This window comes from Colobus angolensis, unplaced genomic scaffold (assembly GCF_000951035.1).
Source record: "Colobus angolensis palliatus isolate OR3802 unplaced genomic scaffold, Cang.pa_1.0 Scaffold19, whole genome shotgun sequence".
NCBI classification, from domain to species: Eukaryota; Metazoa; Chordata; class Mammalia; order Primates; family Cercopithecidae; genus Colobus; species Colobus angolensis.
The window spans coordinates 15,044,575-15,063,059 of NW_012115043.1; the positions used below are offsets into that span (position 1 = coordinate 15,044,575).

The 18,485-nt window shown below is 37.4% G+C and overlaps 1 protein-coding gene across 3 annotated transcripts in view; it reads left to right on the plus strand.

The window, feature by feature from the left end:
- Positions 1 to 488: 488 nt before the first annotated feature.
- ZNF280D (zinc finger protein 280D) overlaps positions 489 to 18,485 on the plus strand; it is a 97,971-nt gene continuing 79,974 nt past the window's right edge. Inside the window, exon 1 of one of the 3 annotated variants that reach the window (XM_011940529.1) lies at positions 489 to 1,115. The gene's annotated coding sequence lies outside the window, so the exon portion shown is untranslated. The remainder of the gene's footprint in view (positions 1,116 to 18,485) is intronic. The other 2 variants (XM_011940530.1, XM_011940531.1) reach the window with 2 other exon arrangements.

Consider the following 18,485-nt stretch of genomic DNA (forward strand, 5'->3'; position numbering starts at 1 on the left):
TACAGGTTAATACCCAGATGGCAGAATTAGGAATGAAGAGTGTGAAAGTTAATCATTCGAATTGGGTCACTCTTGTCATAGCCAACTAAGAGTAGAGAAGGCAGTGGTGGGGGAAGCCCTCAGGGCACATAACATTGCTCCAAGAATGGAATTCTCTGCAAGCCTGGCTGCTGAAACCACCTGCTGTAACCTGAAACAAGTTTTATCTTCAGGTTTTAGCTTCTGAAAGAACCTGCTGCAGCTGTAGGGCAAGTTTTACCAACCCCCTTCACTCACCAATCAGAACTAACCAGCTGCCCAAAACTTTACTAAATGTCAATGAACTTTCTGGAAAAACAATAGATAACTTTTTTTTTTTAATAAAACCCCCTAACTCCTCTTTGTTCTTCTCACATACTGAAGACCACCCTGTATTTGTAATAACCTGAACTTGCAATTCCTGTGTCCCAAATGAAACGCTAAATGTAGAGATTCGTCTCTTCGTATTTGACTTCGACAGGGGACGCAAGCAAAACCACACATTTAAAAACAGACTTGGTAAAATCAGCCAATTATGAAAAGAAACGGACGATTCCTTTTTCTCTTCTGGTTTAGTCTTCGCCCCGCAGCCTCAGCGATTCTTTGGAATGGCGGTTCTACCCCATGACCTTTTCACTTTCCAAGTCAACGGACTGGGGGTCGTTACATACGCGGAGGGCCCGGAACGCACGGCTCCTCGCCTGCAAATTCCGAGAGTCCGGATTTTGGGGCTGCCGCCCGGCCACACCACCGAGCAGCTCGTACCCACATGGGGAAAAGGCCCTGGCCCTCGCCCCCGACCGGCGCGTGGCGGGGCGCGTGGGTCTTCGAGGGCCCGCGACGCGGCGCACATGCCGGTGCCCGCCTCCCGCGTCGGCAAGAAGACAGGGAGCTCGGACACGGGGAGGCTGACCCGGAGCCTACCCATGAGGCAGCGCGCCGGCTGCACAGAGCCCCCCCTTTCCACGGCTCGGCTGCCAGCTCCGCAATGGGAGCCGCCGCCGTCGCCGCAGTGTAGTTTTTCGTGCTCCTCCTTTTCCTCCTCCTCTTTCTCCTCCTCCTCAGGGCTCCAGTCAGGCCGATCCGCTCCGCTCACGGTAAGCGCCCCCCGCCCCCGCCCGCCCTGCGCTGCAGCAGGCAGAGGCCCTCCCGCGCGGCCTGCGCCGCCTCACTCCGGGGGCGCTGGACTGGGGGTCTTGAGGCCGGCGCGGGTCGTCGGGAGCGCCCAGGGCGCGGGGGAGGAGACCGGCTGCGCGGCGGCGGCCGGACCGCCATCTTGCGTCGGCCCAGGCGGGGGAGGAGGGATCCCGGCGCGACGCGGCAGCCGCCTCGGCTGCTGCAGGCCTGGGCCGCGCAGGCCGCCGCCTTGTGCTCCTCCGCCACCTCCCCTCCCAGGCCTGTGCGCCTGTTTGTCCCCAGCCTGGTTTTGGCTTTTCTCTCTGGAGGCAACTCCCTTTGGTACATTTTGTGCCGATGTTTGGCCAAGACCCATGCTTCTCACACCACAGCCCACCCCCGTGTCTCTTCAGTCGTAGGAAAGGAGACCAAAAGGGGGTTCGGGATTTGCAGGCACAGGGCCCCTCGTTTTGTCCAGATGACCGGTCGTTCCACGTTTGCACCCTCATTTTTGTCAAAGGGACCTCCCCTGCTCTGTCATAGAATTCCCGTTATTGTCTACAGAAGAAGGGCCCTGAGGAGAAACGTGGAGTTGGAGAGACAATTTTCTGAGCTTTGCAAGGTTCACTTACTGAGACGGAAAGAATGATCTCACTCTGAGGTTTTAGCCTGCTCCAGCGATGGAAGGAGTTCCTCCCAACTTATCTCAAGTTTTAACGCTTTTAAGGAGAAATCTGCTGGAGAGGAAAAACGTCAAGGTGAACCCGCTTCTGCAAGCACGGGAGACCTTTGGCCAAAGGTCTTTGTTTGCGAAGATTCGTTAGTTTAAAAAAAAAAAAAAAAAATCTGCCATCTTAAATATTTGGCTGTGTTGTTTTCAGGTTTGGACAGAATTTGTCTTTTTTAGTGCCACGAAACATAAAATGGAACGCTGGAAGGAGAGTTTTAAAGCACAAAAGCTGCCTCTTAGCATCTGTAAGGTGTCCTGCTTTGGGGGACTACTGTGCCAACTCCAGCTGTCTCCACGCAGAAACTTAACCAGGGAAGGCACTGGTTTGCTTATACCATTGTTAGGGCTGTGTGCCTCTGATGTTTTAACATCACTACAAATACCGTTGTAATTGTGTCTTGCTTTAGTTTCTTTCTTTGATAACCCCTGATTTGTATCTCTTAGCAAACCCTTTTGAAGTGGTCTGGGTTGCGGGAATCATTTTGCAGGCAAGGAAACAGCCTCAGGGAGAGGACTTTAATGAGGTCACTAACTAGGAAGAGCCAAGGCCAATTATATTAATAGAACCGTAGGTCTTCTGACTCCTTCTCCAGTGCTCAACGCTAGTATATACCATTTTTGTGGGAACGAAGTAGATGAGAATAGGCGAGGAGGCTCACCTAAAGATTTTAAGAAATACTACTCAATTGCCCTTTCGTTGATATTTTTATGTTTTACTTTTGAAATGCGGGTGTTATGTTGCCCAGGCTGGTCTCAGACTCCTGGGTGCAAGCTGACCTCTCACCTTAGCCTCCGTAGCTGGGATTACAGGTGTGCATCATCTAGCCTGGCTTTTATATTTTTATTTTCGAATTAATTTATTAACTTTGCAACTTGTTATTTTTTTCAAAAATATTGAAAAGTTAAATAGCCCATTTGAACACCATACCTACCACCTAGTTTTAACGCTACCTTTTTGTCATATTTGCATTTTCCACTTACCTCACATTCTGTTTTCCGAACATTTCAAAGTGCGTTACGGATATGACAGTTCAGCCCTAAATGCTGTATGTGTGTCAGTATGTATTTCGTAAGAGATCAAGGCCATTTTTCTGTGTAACAGTACCACAATCACACTTAAGAAAGTGAAGAATATTCCTTACAATCTAATGTGGTGTAGTAGATATGCACATTTCCCCCCATTTCTTCGAAATTCCTTTTCAATCGTTTTTGTTTGTTTGTTTGTTTGTTTGTTTGAGATAGGTACTTGCTCTGTGTCCCAGGATGGAGTGCTGTGGAGCAGTCTTGGCTCGCTGCATCCTTGACCTTCTTCCTGGGCTCAAGCCATCCTCCCACCTCAGCCTCCTGAGTGGCTGGGAACCCAGGAGCACACCACCACACCCAGCTAATTTTTGTATTTTTTGTAGAGATGGGATTTTGCAGTGTTGCCTAGGCTGGTCTCAAACTCCTGGGTTCAAGTGATCCACCTGCCCCGGCCTCCCAAAGTGCTGGGATTACAGATGTGAGCCACAGCACTGGGTGACGTTGATCTTTTGAAGAGACCAGGTCTGTAGTCTTATAGAATAACCCATATTCCATGTTTTAGTGATAGTTCCTCCTCATAGTGTTTAAATTTGTTCCCTCTATCCTGTTTTCTGTAAACTTGGAATTGGGTCTAAAGGCTTGAATATATTCAGGTTTAATATTTTTTTTTGACGGGAATACTTTGTAAGTCATGCAGTATACTTCATTGCATACAACGTCCAAAGGCACATAAAGTAGGCTTGTCTTACTAATAATCCTAAATTTGACAGGCTATCTTTCCATTGTAAGCATTTCCTTCTGCAATTAGCAAGTAATTTGTGGTGTGATATTTTGGCATTAGGGTAAGAATTTACCTGCAGTAATCTGATAAACACAGTTGGGAGCAGTCCTTAGGTATGGGTTTGGAAGTTAGGAAGAAGGAGGAGTGGAGACAATTCTGGAGGAAATGCTAACCTGTCTACTTTAGGGAACTTGGAATGCTACTGTGTGTCGGCATCAGAGCCTAGGGAGACTAGGAGAGAGGAGGCAGAAAGTAGACTTTGCCTTCTTTGAAAGTTTGCCTAGGACCATTTTAGCAGTAGTAAGCTATGGTAAATAGAAAAGTTCTGAAGTAGTTTGATGTTGAAGGATTGCAAGTGCTTCAACTGGAACATCTGTCCAGTTAGGCTACTAATCCAGTCCTTTTTCATTCCAGTGTTTTATTAATCAGCACTGGCTCACTGAAATAGCAATTTTCACAAATGAAAAGTCAACTGTAGTTTTAGGTGACAGGAAATTGGAAATTTCTATTGACAACATATTTTGTTATTCCAAAAGCAAGCTTTGGAAGATGAGGAATGTTTTTGATATATTCACTAATTAAATATATGAATCCTGAATAGTTTTTTTCTTGCTTTAGAGAACAATTAAAAACTGTTTGAATTTTCAGTCAGGTTTCTTTAAATAGTGATTTAAATAATGACTTGATTTACTTAGTGCCTTGTATCAAAAATTGTATGTTTAGAATTTTAATTCATTTCTCCAAGGCAATTTTAAGGATTCTCTTAACCCTCAGTATAGGAGGAAAAGTATACAATTATCACTATCATCTGGGTCAAAAGGGACTGTTACGTTTTTGCGTTTTAAGTTGTTATGTATAATTTATAGGAGTAAAAATGTAAAACAACTTATTGGAGCTTTTAATAAGAATTTAAATATAGCACATCTCTTTGTATATACTTAGAAAAATAAAAAACAAAATATCTATTTCATGCATTTAATTACATAACACCCCTACAACAAATATACATCACATTTGAACGCTTTATGTAAACATTCTTATTATTTAATAACACCCATTTTTTTCCTCTTTGAGTTTTTGTATCTATACGAAGAACATCCTGCTTTCTTCCCATTTTCAGATATGTGCAAAAATCATTCTGGTTAAAGGATAAGACAACATTCCCTTCCTAGTTTCTGCAAGTTATTTTCCTAGTTGCATGAGGAATTTCTTCTTGGTAACTTACAGTTTTGTAATTGAAGCTTTTCCCATACCATGAAAGTATACTCTGAACTAATACCAGTCATAAGCCATCTTCAAGTCATTCTCTTCCAAGTATTGTTTCTGACCCACTTTTTGAATGTATCACTCCTGTAGTCTTTTTGTAATACAGATCACTTCAGGTTAATTTATGTAAGGATTTAAAATTCATTGATGGTTGAGATGAATTGAGCTGAGAATTCTGGGTAGGTATAGTTTTCCTTAGGACAATAAGATTCATGAAGTATATTCGAAATCCAGATTTTGTGCAATTGACGACTTTTGCTTTTCCATTTGTGAAAATTCATAGAAGTTCAATGCTTTTCTTCCTAAGAGTACCAACAAGGAGAGTTTGATGCTGTATGATATTCAGCCAAGTCTAAATTTGTAAAAAATTTGTCACAAGTTATATGTCTGACAGAGTTTTGAAATTTTTCTGTCATTTCTTATATATCAATCAGGATTCTACTCTCATGCCTTTTCCAAATCTCTGTATAGATCTACATTGTCCAAGCTTATCATATTTCATTGTCACCTGTTGCTCAGATTTTCATTTCATGTTTTTCACCTTTGAAGGTATTTCTACCTGAAATGGGCAACATCATCTGAATGGAATTAATTATAGATGCTCCTTGTATTACGATAGGTTACATCCTTGATAAACCCATCATTAGTATCATGAGTTGAAAATGCATTTAATGCACCTAACATACTGAACATCATACCTTGGTTTAGCCTACCTGAAATATGCACAGAACATTTACATTAGTCTACAGTTTGGCAACATCATCTAACTCAAAACTTGTAATAATAAAGTGTTGAATATCTCATGTAATTTATTAAGTACTGTACTGAAAGGGAAAAACAGAATGGTTGTATGAGTACTTGAAGTAATGAATGCACTTTGACACCATGATAAAGTTGAAAAATTGTTTTAAGTTGAACCATCTCAAGTTGGAGACTGTCTGTACTTAGCAACTTTCATACATGACCCTGGAACTATTTGTCTTATGAATACTGATTGTAAATTTCAAATGCATCCCTAATAGGTTCTTGCTTGTCATTCCTTCTGGGTTGTCTTTTTGCATGTACATCATCAAAATGCGATACTGGAAGAGTTTTTGAAACCTTTGATAGTTCATAATTTTGTTGAAGACAGTACATCTATCTTCTTTGCTCCACAATTGCAAGATATTTTCAATTTCAGATTTATAAATAACTAATTAGAATGATCAATCCAATGAATTTTTAAAAATGTTTACATTTTCTGTTTCCTTCCAGTCACCTTTGCATACACCTGCATTCAATACTTGTGCACTTAAGCGTTGTATCAAGGCTGGGTGTGGTGACTTATGCCTATAATCCCAGCACTTTGGGAGGCCAAGGCGGGATTACTTGAGCCTAGGAGTTTAAGACCAGCCAGGGCAACATAAGGAGATCTTGTCTCTACAAAAAATAAAAACTTAGCTGGGTGTAGTGGCGTATGCCTGTGGTCCCAGATACTTGGGAAGCTAAGGTGGGAGGATCACTTGAGCCTGGAAGGTCTGGGCTGCAGTGAGCTGCGATTGTGCCACTGCATTCCAGCCTGGGTGACAGAGTGAGACCCTGTCTCTTAAAAACAAAATTGTATTAAGTAAAATTTTAGCACACACTTGTAAGGGATCAAAGACTGTCACGTTTTCTTTGAGCAGAACAGCATGGTCCATATTCTTAATGTAAAAATATTGTGTGATGAAGTTCTTCCCGCTGAATGAGAATGCCGTATTTCCTTCTTGTTTTTAGAAATACGTTGTTCTCTCTTCGATTAAGTTTGAGAGAATTTGTCTAGAATAACTCATCTGAGGACTCAGTCTGAGATTTCCCTTACAAACTCATTTTCACTACCATCATATAAGAGTCTAAAGTGTGCTATCCATCTTTGTGTTAATCTTCTGGTTCATCTAATAGTTGTGAAGTGCCTTCCTCTGTTAATTTTCTTCTCTTCCATTTTGGTCAGAAAATGAAGTCTGAGTTATTAACTGTATTCAGTGAAAACTAAAAACAGATGAAGGGCATCAGAATATGCCACTTAATTAAGCATAAGGATTATTTTGAGTTGAAGGGAAGTGAGAATCAATAGATGCATGAAGAGTTCTGTGCCCTCCCCTTATTTACCAGGTAGTAGCAGGGCATTAATTTCTATCTTTTTTCTTTCTTTTTTTTATTTTTTTGAGACGGTGTCTTGCTCTTGTCCAGGCTGGAGTGCAATGGCATGATCTTGGCTCACTGCAACCTCCACCTCCCGGGTTCAAGTGATTCTCCTGCCTCAGCCTCCCGAGTAGCTGGAACTACAGGCATGCACCACCATGCCTGGCTAATTTTGTATCTTTAGTAGAGGGGATTTTGCCATGTTGGCCAGGCTGGTCTCAAACTCCTGACCTCAGGTGATCTGCCCACCTCAGCCTCCCAAAGTGCTGGGATTATAGGCATGAGCCACCACGCCCAGCCAGTTTCCTTCTTATAACAGGGAGGGAAGAGCAACTCTTTTCCCTTGAGATGGAGAGTCAAGGCAGAGATGAGTTTGTATAAACAAACTTTACTGAAACAACCGTTATCTTCCATTAGTTCTCCCATCTTTTTCTAGCCACTTTCCCATGGTTTATTGTCCCTGAAATTCCAAGTTCCCTTTTTTGGGGGAGTTAAAATAGTATAAAAGCCCCTACGTCTAACTACTTGTTTGAGTTTTACTTCTTTTCTGTGAACTCCTGTGCATGTAAATACTAATAAAAATTGTATGCTTCTTCTCTTGTGAATCTATCTTTTCGTAGTTTAACAGGCCGTGAGGTACTGAACCAAAGATGATAGAGGAATTGTTTTCCCTCCCTGACATAGACTACAAAAATGTCTTCAGTTTTCCATACATCTTTGAAAGTTGATGCAATATTTTTGCAAAACTGTAAGAAAACTGGAAAATAAATGAGAAAAATGAAGGCTAATGCATTAGTGATGATTTATTTCACTATTATTCTTTTAGGCAGTCTCATTTTCCTATTTTTTTAGCGTAGTTGGGGTTCATTGATGAACAATGGTGAAATAATACCTAGAATGATGGAGTTAGCAAAATGTTTCAAGATGTAGGAAAAATAAAGTCACTAACGTCCCATAACGTATTTTAAATTGATAAAAGGATTCTGTTATAGACCCACATAAGAATTATAAGATATAAAGAGTTTTAATTTATTTAAAAGTAGTAAGTAAATTTTCCCCTCTTTTTTAAAAGATCTCTAGGAAACAATGTAAATAATAAAATGTCAGTCTTTCTAAGTGGTAACTGCTGAAGAAAGAAAATAAGCTAAAATAGTTTCCTTTGGACTCTGATAGTACACTGAACTTCAATGGTTAATTTGGACAGTTAGAGTTCCACCCCTCTCCAATACACACATTAAACTTACCTGCCTCTTCTACTTCCCTAACAGATTTTTTTAGCCTGTTGTACTTTAATACATTTCTAATGCATACAGGCAGTACCTAGAAAGTTATTCCTTGAGGTTTCTTTCTAAAGTTTTTTGGTTATTACCAGCTTTTTTTTTTTTTTTTTTTAACCTTTCTTCCAAGCTTTATCTTCAGAGACCTTTCATAATAAAAAATTATTAATTGGAACCCTGGCATATCAGGTGTTGTATTTAGACTTTTTGGTTAAATGGATTACACCAAAAGTGTATTTCATTTCAGTCATTTTCTTTGCAAACATTCCTGTTTTTCTGGTTTTGTGTAACAGGATGAAGACAAAGTGATTTTTGGGATGATGTATGCTTTGCTTCTTTGTGTTTGTAAATACAATGCCTTACATGTAATTAATGTTCAATAAATACTTTTTCTTAGTGTTTTTTTTTTTTTTTAATCACCTGAATATTCCCCAGCAGTTTAAAATTACTGCTTTACTTTTTGGATTGTTATGTAACTTACACATTTTTGACCAGCCAGTATAGTAATTTAGCTTTCTTTTTTAAAAGGGGCTTTGACTTGTGTTTCTCTAGTACAGTAGTTCTCTAAATGTGGTCTTGGGCTTGAGACACTTTGAAGGATTCTACCAGTTCCTCCCTTTACCACATACTTTTCTTGTGAAGCTGTATTTTCTTCACTTCAATGGAAGAGTGTAGTGCAACAGGTTGAATGCAGAAGGTGGTTAGAGAATCCAGCTGTCTTTATTAAGACATATTAATGAGGTATGCAAAAATGTAGTAAAAATGTAAAACAATACCACTCTTCTCCAAATTTTTTGTTTTGAGAAATACACTTTTTTTTTGTAAAAATATATTAATATGTAATGCTTTCATTGTTATCATCTTTAAGTAAATGAATGCATATTGAAAAAAATTTCTCAGGTTTGGGGTTTGTGGACTCCCAGGCAAAGATTCCATCCATAAAGGTTAGTCAACCACACATCTTTTTTTGGTCAGGTTTGGGATTTTTTTTTTTTTTTAACATTATTAACTGAATGCCGTTCAGTTGATATGCATTTTGACTAGGGCTAGTCACCAAAGCAAAGATGATTAGTCTATGAACTAATTTGCCCCTTGCTTCTAGGCTTCACTCCTGTGCGTTCCTTATTTTGTGGGTTACCTTTGGCAAGTCTAAGCTAAGCCTGGAGGGGCTTGGGAGAGGTCTGGGGGTTTTAGGTATAATCCTAATCTCTGTTGTATCTCTTGCTTTGTTTTTTTACTTGCTCTGCTTTTCCTACTCAGGGTTTAAGATTATCTGACTCTCAGCTATACAGGATTACTGACTGCTGCTAGAAAGGCCCTCATAACCAAAATGCAACACGGAAAGAGCTTTCTTACATTCCATGAGAAAAAAAAATAGATCTGACAACTTTATTGAATAGAAAAAGGTAAATAAGAAAACTGGCACTACTTTGGTGACACTACATTGTAGTGTCTGTTCATTTGAGAAGTTATACGCAAGAGATGTCTTTCTATTCTTTGATTTCTTTTTTTGTAGTGTTTAAGAGATTATAAAGTATGCTCACAGTTATCATATTCCATCATCAGAACAAATACTTCTTTGGAAAAGGTGGTGTTATCATCATCCATCCTTTACAGATGAAGAAATCAAGTCTTAGAAAAAGTTCATTTTATTGATTGGAATAATACTGGGTGCCAGGTACCGTGTATTCATTTTATAAGATATGGTGCCTTGGTTTTCCCTCACTTCACCCTCAGCCTTTTTATCTCAGAATTACATGTTCTCTTCTATTTGGGCTAGACAGTGCAGGCTAGCCTTACAGGCTGGCAGTGACAACAACTGTTAAAAGTGCTGGCTCCTAAAGCATTTGACCTATTCTGCACCTCACTGCACCTAGAAGCTTTTAGCAGTAGGATAACGTAACCCAGCTCTGCATAGGTTGATGGGAAGTTATTAAAGAATTTGAAATTGGTAAATGACAGAATGAAAGCATTATTTTAGTGAATTGTTAATTTGGGGGCTCTTTATTGAAGAGATGAAAGCAAAAATCTGGATGCGGAGAGACCAAGTACAGACAGTTCTCACCTTAAGATGGTTCAACTTAAGGTTTTTTGACTTTATGATGGTGTGACAGTGGTATACATTTAGTAGAAACTGTACTTCAAGTTTTGAATTTTGATCTTTTTCCGGGCCAGTGATATGTGGTATGATACCATATTGTGATGCTAGGCAGCAACAGCAAGCTGCAGCTACCAGTCACCCACATGATCATGAGAGTAAACAACTGATAACATACAGTATACTATGTTGTCAGATGATTTTGCCCAATTGCAGGCTAATGTAAGGGTTCTGAGGACGTTTAAGGTAAGTTAGACTAAGCTGTGATGTTCGGTATTTTAGGTGTATTGAATGCATTTTCAACTTATATATTTTCAACTTACAATGGGTTTAATCAGGACATTACCCCATCATAAGCTAAGGAGCAACTGTATAAAGTGAATCTTATAAAGTAAATCTGTTTCACTTTCGGTGTGAGGTTCTATGGGCCTGGCTAAGTATTGAGTGGATGGAGAGGCAAGGGTGATGTGGGAAATATTTTGAAGGAAGTCTATAGGACTGGGGAATTGACTAGATATAATTAAAAGAGGGAGATATTGAAAAAAAACCTCCAGGGATTCAAGATCAGAAGGATGGCAGTTTCATTAGTAGAAAAAGGGAAATGCAAAAGTAAAACTAACTTTTATAATTTAAGGTAAGATTCATATAACATCATTTCACCATTTAAAAATGTACAATTCAGTGGCATTTAGTACATTGATAGTGTTGTACAACTATCAACACTATCTAATTCCATAATATTTTCAGCTCCTCAAAAGGAAATCTGTTACCCATTATTCTGGATATTAGATATAAATAGAATCAAACAATGTGTGACTGACTTCTTTTACTTTCAAGGCCTCATATTGTAGCATGTATTAGTGCTTCATTTTAAAAAAATGCTAAATAATGCTACATTGTATTGATATACCACATTTTATTTATTAGTTGAACATTTGGGTTGTTTCTGCTTTTTTTGGCTTTTATGAATAATGCTGTAGAAATAATTTCTATTTTAAGATATTGCCACAGCCACCCCAACCTTCAGCCAACCGATACCCTGATTAGTCAGCAGCCATCAACATGGGGGCAGGACCTTCCTCCAGCAAAAAGATTATGACTCACTGAAGGCTCAAATGAGCTTTATCTTTTTTTAGCAATAAAGTAGTTTTTATTAAGGTATATATGTTGTTTTTTAGAGACAATGCTATTGCACATTTAGACTATACTATAGTTGTAAACCTAACTTTTATATTCACTGAGAAACCAAACAATGCGTGTGACTTGCTTTATTGCAATATTCACTTTATTGTGGTGGTGGTGGTCTGGGACAGAGCCCTCAATGTCTCCAAGATGTGCATGTACTGAATTTGAGGTGTGTTTAAATATCTAGATAGCAGTTTTCAGTAGTAAAAGAGGAAGGACTGTGACTTAGATGTCAGGTTATCTTTCTCCGTCTGTGTTCTTATAAATAAATCCCTGAGGTTGGGCATTTTATAAAGAAAAAAGGTTTATTTGGCTCATGGTTCTGCAAGCTGTACAAGTAGCGTGGTACCAGCATCTGCTTGGCTTTTGGTGAGGGCCTCAGGCTGCATCCACTCATGGAAAAACAAAGAGGAAGCTGTGTGGGTAGCAATTTATAAGGTGAGAGAGAAGAAGTGAGAGAAAGAGAGGAGGGAGGTTTCTCAGGCTTTTTTTTTTTTTTTTTTTTTTAAACAACCATTTCTTGTGGGAACTAATAGACTGAGAACTCACTCATTACCGTGAGGACAGCACCAAGCCATTCATGAGGGATTTGTCTCTTCCATCCAAACACGTCTCATTACCCTACCTGCAACATTGGAGATCAAATTTCAACATGAGGTTTGAGAGACAAACATTCAAACTATAGCAGAGGTGATTATTTTCTGATCATATAGGCTGCTGTTGAGAATTGATAGCTGAGACTATGGGATTTATTAGATCTGCTGTGGGGAACAGTTTATGTAGGACTGAGGTCTAAACTTTGTGGAAAACCTGTTTTTACATTATTTAAGGAGAAAGTCATCTGGAGAATCTGTAAAGAGTTAAAAAGGAGTAGGTGAGTACACAGGACTGCTGGTGTATAGAAAATTGCTGAGCATGATATTTCAAGAAATGGGGTTAAAATGCTGCGAGATAAACAAGGAAAATGCAAATGAAGAAAAGGTAATTTGATCTGGCTATTGGGAGGGTTTTTGGGATCTTCAGGTGGATACCTGCTTTTAGTAAAGTACTGTGGAGTAGATAATGCTATAGCTGCCCTGCTGTGCTCAGCTCAGTTTTGACTGACAAAGTGGGTAGCAGTAACTAGAGCAGGTGGTTTGCAACCTGGATCAGGTTTGCAGGAGGTTATAGTTGGGTGAAGAGGAAGTGATGAAGAGATTCCCTGTACCCTGTGTGAAAAAGTTTTCGTTCATATCAAAGCTTTTAATAACCGTACTGATTTAGATTCATTTGTAGATTTAAGTAGTCTGTTGAAGCACGGCCTTTCTATGTATTAATAGTATATTAAAAGAACTTTGCGTTTACAAAAATGTTAAAATTGTAAAAGGTTGAGTTATCATGATGCTATAATATTTGAGATGTTTGATCTGAATCTGTGTCTGTGAAGCAGGTGATTTCATTGAGAGTTTTGATTTAAGCCATCAAACATCTTTATTAAAATGAAATTAATTTAAGATTATTGGATGTTACTTTTTTTAAAGAATTTACTTGTTTTGAATAAACTCAAGACTTTTATTCTCAGTGTTGAGCTTCAACCTAACTGCTTCATTCATTATATTGTACTTGCAAGGTCCTAGAAAATATTTGGATGTAGCAGGTTGATTACCAGATATTTTATTGCCAATTCAAAAATGAAGTTTCATAATTCAACATATCTAATTAGAATAATTTTTTTAGTGAAATAATAAAAAATCTTCCATATCTTTCAGTCTATGCAGACATTTACATACCTCTACTAGATGGAAATATTTATGATATTAGGTTTGGGAGGGTTCTTGAAGGGGTCTTGAAAGTGAACGTTTTCAATCACATAATGCTTAAATTTTTCATATTTTTCTTTGGTGAGCTTTCCTAGAGTTCGTCTTAGTTTTTGATATTTTAACTGCTAATTGTTTTGTTCTTGTATTGAGATGAAGTTTACCTCCCTGTAATTTGGTATTCCAAATATTCCAATATTCCTGGTGGAGGCAAATAGTGTCATATCTGAAATATTCAGCCTTAGAAGTGCCTGGGTTTGAGTTCTTGCTCCTTTACTAAGTTTTGTTACTTTGGGCGAGGTACTTACCCTGTATAACTAAATTTCCACAGCTGTAAACAGGGGATGATGATAGTGTCTACCTCATAGGAGTTTTTGAGGATTAGATGAAATAATATATCCATTTAATGTTAGCTAATGTTAATAATTGTATACTAATTACAATTATTTTGTAATTATATATTATCATTATATTGTATAATTTATAGTGGTGGTAACATAGTAGAATGTAAGGAATGAAGTAATGTTAAAGCTCAATACTAGCAATTCTCTAGTTTGCTCAAAACAAGTAAATATTACTGTTGTTATTGTTACTTGAGCCACACAAAGATCAAGTCACCTTCTTTCCTTCTTTCTCATGACAAACTTTAAAATTTCCGTAAATAGCTTTTACTTCTCCCACCCTATAGTCTCATGTTTTTTAGGACTTTAGTCCTTTCAACTTGACTTAGACAAAGCTCTAGTTCTGAATTCCTTGTAGTGGACATCTGTTATTTTTGCCACCCAGCATCTATTTACCCTTACTTGGTTTTCCTTTGGAAAACCATTCTGTCCTCCAATCTTTATTCTTGTGCTTTTTGATTAAGACTCTCCCTCTGGCACCAGGGAGAGCATGTGATGTAAGCCCAAACCTATCACAATGCCTTAGCATTCCCTTAGTGATTGGCTTAGGGAAGGGCATGTAATTTTAGCCAAGCAAACCAACTCCAATAATAGCTGGGTCTCTTGTCATTGTCCTGGATTTCAGTATTGAAGAGTGTTAGACTGGAGCTGTTACAGTCATCCTCAATGGAGATTATGAGGATGGAATCAATACAGAGGAAGACCAGGAATGGAGAAAGAAACCAGATTCACATGATATTGTTTGAATTATGTCTAGTTATTTCTACAAATGAGCCAATAAGTATCCTTTTGTATAAGCCAGTTTGAGTTGGGTTTTTGTTACTTATAGTTGAAAGAATCATGACCAATATGTAGTATTTCAAGTGGGGGTGTTGATTAGTATAGAATAGGGTAAAATGACCTTCTCTCTGATTTAATTCTCAAATTTTGTTATTTTGACACTGTGTCACTAATCTGATACCAGTCCCCACTTAAAATCCCTCAATGGTTTTTCATTGTTCTTAGGATAAGGACAGAATGTCTTAACACAGCCCATAGATGCTTCATTGTTTAACTCTTAACTCTTGTCTATCTCTGTTGTCTTATCTCTTCCCATGTAACTCCTTGCTTTTTTTTTTTTTTTTTTTGTCACAGTGGTTTCTTTGCAGCTTTTCATATTTGCTGGCCTTTCTTCTGCCATAGATCTTTTGCACATGCAGTTCCTTCTTCATGGAATCCTCCCTTCCTTCTCCTGTTTGCCTAGTTAACTCCAACCCTTTCTTCAAATAACAACTTAATCATCACTTTTTTTCTTTTTTTGGCAAAACCAATTTTGATTATACTGGCTATAATTCCAGATTCATAACCTTCATAGCACTTACCATTGTCATTTTACATCCCTTTGTATGAGTGTTTGTCCCTATCTCTAGACTATAGGTTTCATGAATGCAATAACTATGTATTAATTTTTGTTCGTTGTTGTGTTCCTACCCGACACACAGTACGTGTTTAATCAGTACAGCTGTCCCTTAGTATTCATGAGGGATTGGTTCCAGGACCCCAGTGGATAGCAGAGTCTGAGGATGCTCAAGTCCCTTATATAACATGGTGTAGTACTTGGATATAACCTATACACACACTCTCCTATACTTTAAATCATCTCTAGATTACTTATGATACCTAATACAAAGTAAATGCTATGTAAATAATTGTTATATATTTTTTAAATTTGCATTTTTTATTCTGTTGTTACTGTTTATTGGTTTTGTTTCTGAATATTTCAGTCCATGGTTGGTTGAATCTGTGGATGTGGAACCACGGATAGGGAGGGCCAATTGTATACTTTTGGAATAAATGACCTTCTCTCTTATAGACTGTCTGGTACATCTTCAGCAGTACATCTTCACTTTGTATTTTTGTTAATTTTTTTGGAGGGGGGCAAATACAAAACTGTTACTACCATTCGTTCTCTTATTGAGATCTTTTAAAACTTCATTCCATTTATTTATTTAACATATTCCTTCATTTGTTTTTCGATCCAGGGACAGACTGGGTAAAGCCTCATTCTGCTTGTTTACATGTATTACGCTCTCTACTCATGTATAAATTTAATCTGCACACAGGATAGGCTTTTTTCAAATTATTGCTGTAAATACTGCCCTTAGTTAAGTCATTCAAGGCATTCGAATACCCTTTTTACCCCTTAACCACAACTCTATCTTCAATCACTATTACCTGTTGCATCACACACACCAAACTACTGAGTGGGATTGGGAATAGGGCAGGAGAGGGAATAGATTCTTTATTTGTACTCTATACTTCTGTATGTTTGAACTATTTTCAGTAAACATGTTTTATTTTTTTAAAAACAGTGCTAGTGAAAATATTTTTATGTTAAGGATTAATGTATATGTTTCTTCCATGATAGGGTATTTCCTAACCCCTGGCTAGTGTGATTGCTTTTATTCAAACTCCTAACCTGGAAACTCTTAACTTTTTGGTTCATAGGCTGTTATGAGAATTTGATGCACTGTCTTACCTTTCCAGAAATTGAGTATTCACGAAATTTTGCTAACTTTTTTATTTCTGTGGTGCCGCCAACACCTTATCAAGAACCTCTGCTGTACCACTTTTAGTTTTTGTAATTATAGCAACCATATCCTCTTTTATAAGATATTTATGTATTCATCATAATCCCCCTAATAGGTAGCTTTTTGAGATAGGGTCCTTTTCATATCCTGTGAAAAAAGTGTTGCGATTTGCACCTTGCATTAGAAAGAAAACAATTAAAGATATTATTTTTCAAATTCTTAATCGTTAATATTATTAAGTATTTTATTGTCCTTTCAAAGTCTGATTGAGCTCACTAACTTGGAGCATTGTTTTGGCTTTAAGGAATCCATCTAGATTTATCATAATTTCAGAGAATTAAAGTGCTAATTATTTGATAAGTTACCTTCAGAGAACGAAGTTTTTTGTGTAAGTTAGGAGATGGGTAGGGAAAGCTGGCCTCATTGCTTTTTTTTTTTTCTTGGAAAGAGCAGCCTCTTCCAGGACCTGGATTTTCCCTGTTCTAGTCCTGATCGCCTTGAAGGCCACTTCTTTCAAGACTGAATTCCAACTTTTTCCCTTCTCTTTGCCTGTTCATTGTTAAGATTCTCAAATATGTAATCTTTTAAAAATAACTTTTGATATTTTTGGTTTGTTTTAAAAATAAAAACTATGGTGTATCCATATATTCCCTTTTTAAAGATCTTTTCTTCCTTAGAGTGCTTATTATCAGGAGACAATATTCTTCATAAAAATTGGAATCTTTCAGAAATTGGGTGAGATTTATCTTCTGAAGTCTCTTAAGATTCTATAATCATGCAGTGTTTTGTCTGCAGTGTTTTAGCTGCTGATCAGGTGTTTTTAATAATGAACTTTGTGTGGTCCAAATGTGCCCTTTTCAAGAATAAGACTGGTTTTTAACAGTAACAACTGGACTGATTCTGAAAAAGATACTTAGTTTTCTAACACTAAAATATTTGTAAGAAATGCTTGAGGCACAAAAGGAAGTATTGATTTACATTTAATCTGCTTAAAGGTTGTAAATAAAAAATATAAAAGTTAATTTCTTTATAAAATTTCATAGCTAAATCCCTAAATTTTGTAAAATCATTTTAATCATAGGTCTCTCCTTTGATTATATTATTATCGCTTATGATTTACATTTTCTATCACACAGATAGTGCCAAAGTAGATACCATCATTCACTGCTTTTCTAATCCTGTTACAGTAATTTCCAATTTTCCATAATGGAATCAACAGGTGATGGATAGTAAGGGGATATACAACAGTAGTTTTAAAAATTGCTGTTTTTACTCAAAAGATTTCATATGATTGTAAGGTGATGAACATTAAATAAAAATTAAGTTTCAAATACTTTCTTGAGATAGTTGGAAGTGCATGAGGGATCACAAAATCAGGGTTTGAAATATTAGATTGTTATTCATAGTTAAGAATTCACTTTGTATCCTTTAAGTTCTATTAATTTGAGATTAGAATTCAAAAATGATAGTCCTCCATTTCAGTATGCCATTGGTGACAGAAAGACCAAAGAATTGCTTATAAAATGAAATAAAACATAAACAAAAGCTGATTTAAGTAGAATGACTTAAATGCCTGATTTCTTGGAAAATTTCTGAGAGTAAAAAATGAAAGATCAAACTTTACTGAACCAATAAGCCAGTGTCATCTAAATGATTCCACCGAAAAACTCATTTTAAGTATATAAGTAAATTGTTAGTTTTTTTATAGATAGAACAATATCTTGAGCTAACTTTATGAGTTAGTTGAAGTTCATTTTTATGTGCAATACTTATTTTGCGTATAAATTTTTGCTATTTGAAATGGTTTTCTTTTTTGTACCTTTTTTTTGTTAAGTTGATCATATCTTGTTTTTTTTGGTGTTGCCAACTTCTTGGTTAGTAATATAATCCCCAATTAAAATATTTTTACAATGGGGAGACAAAAAGAAAGATTAACTTTATAATATGATTTTTTGGATTATTTCATTGATTATATATCTTGAATTTATGGGATTGGGGAAGCTGTAGAAGTTAACCATTCCGCCGGGCATGGTGGCTCACACCTGTAATGCCAGCACTTTGGGA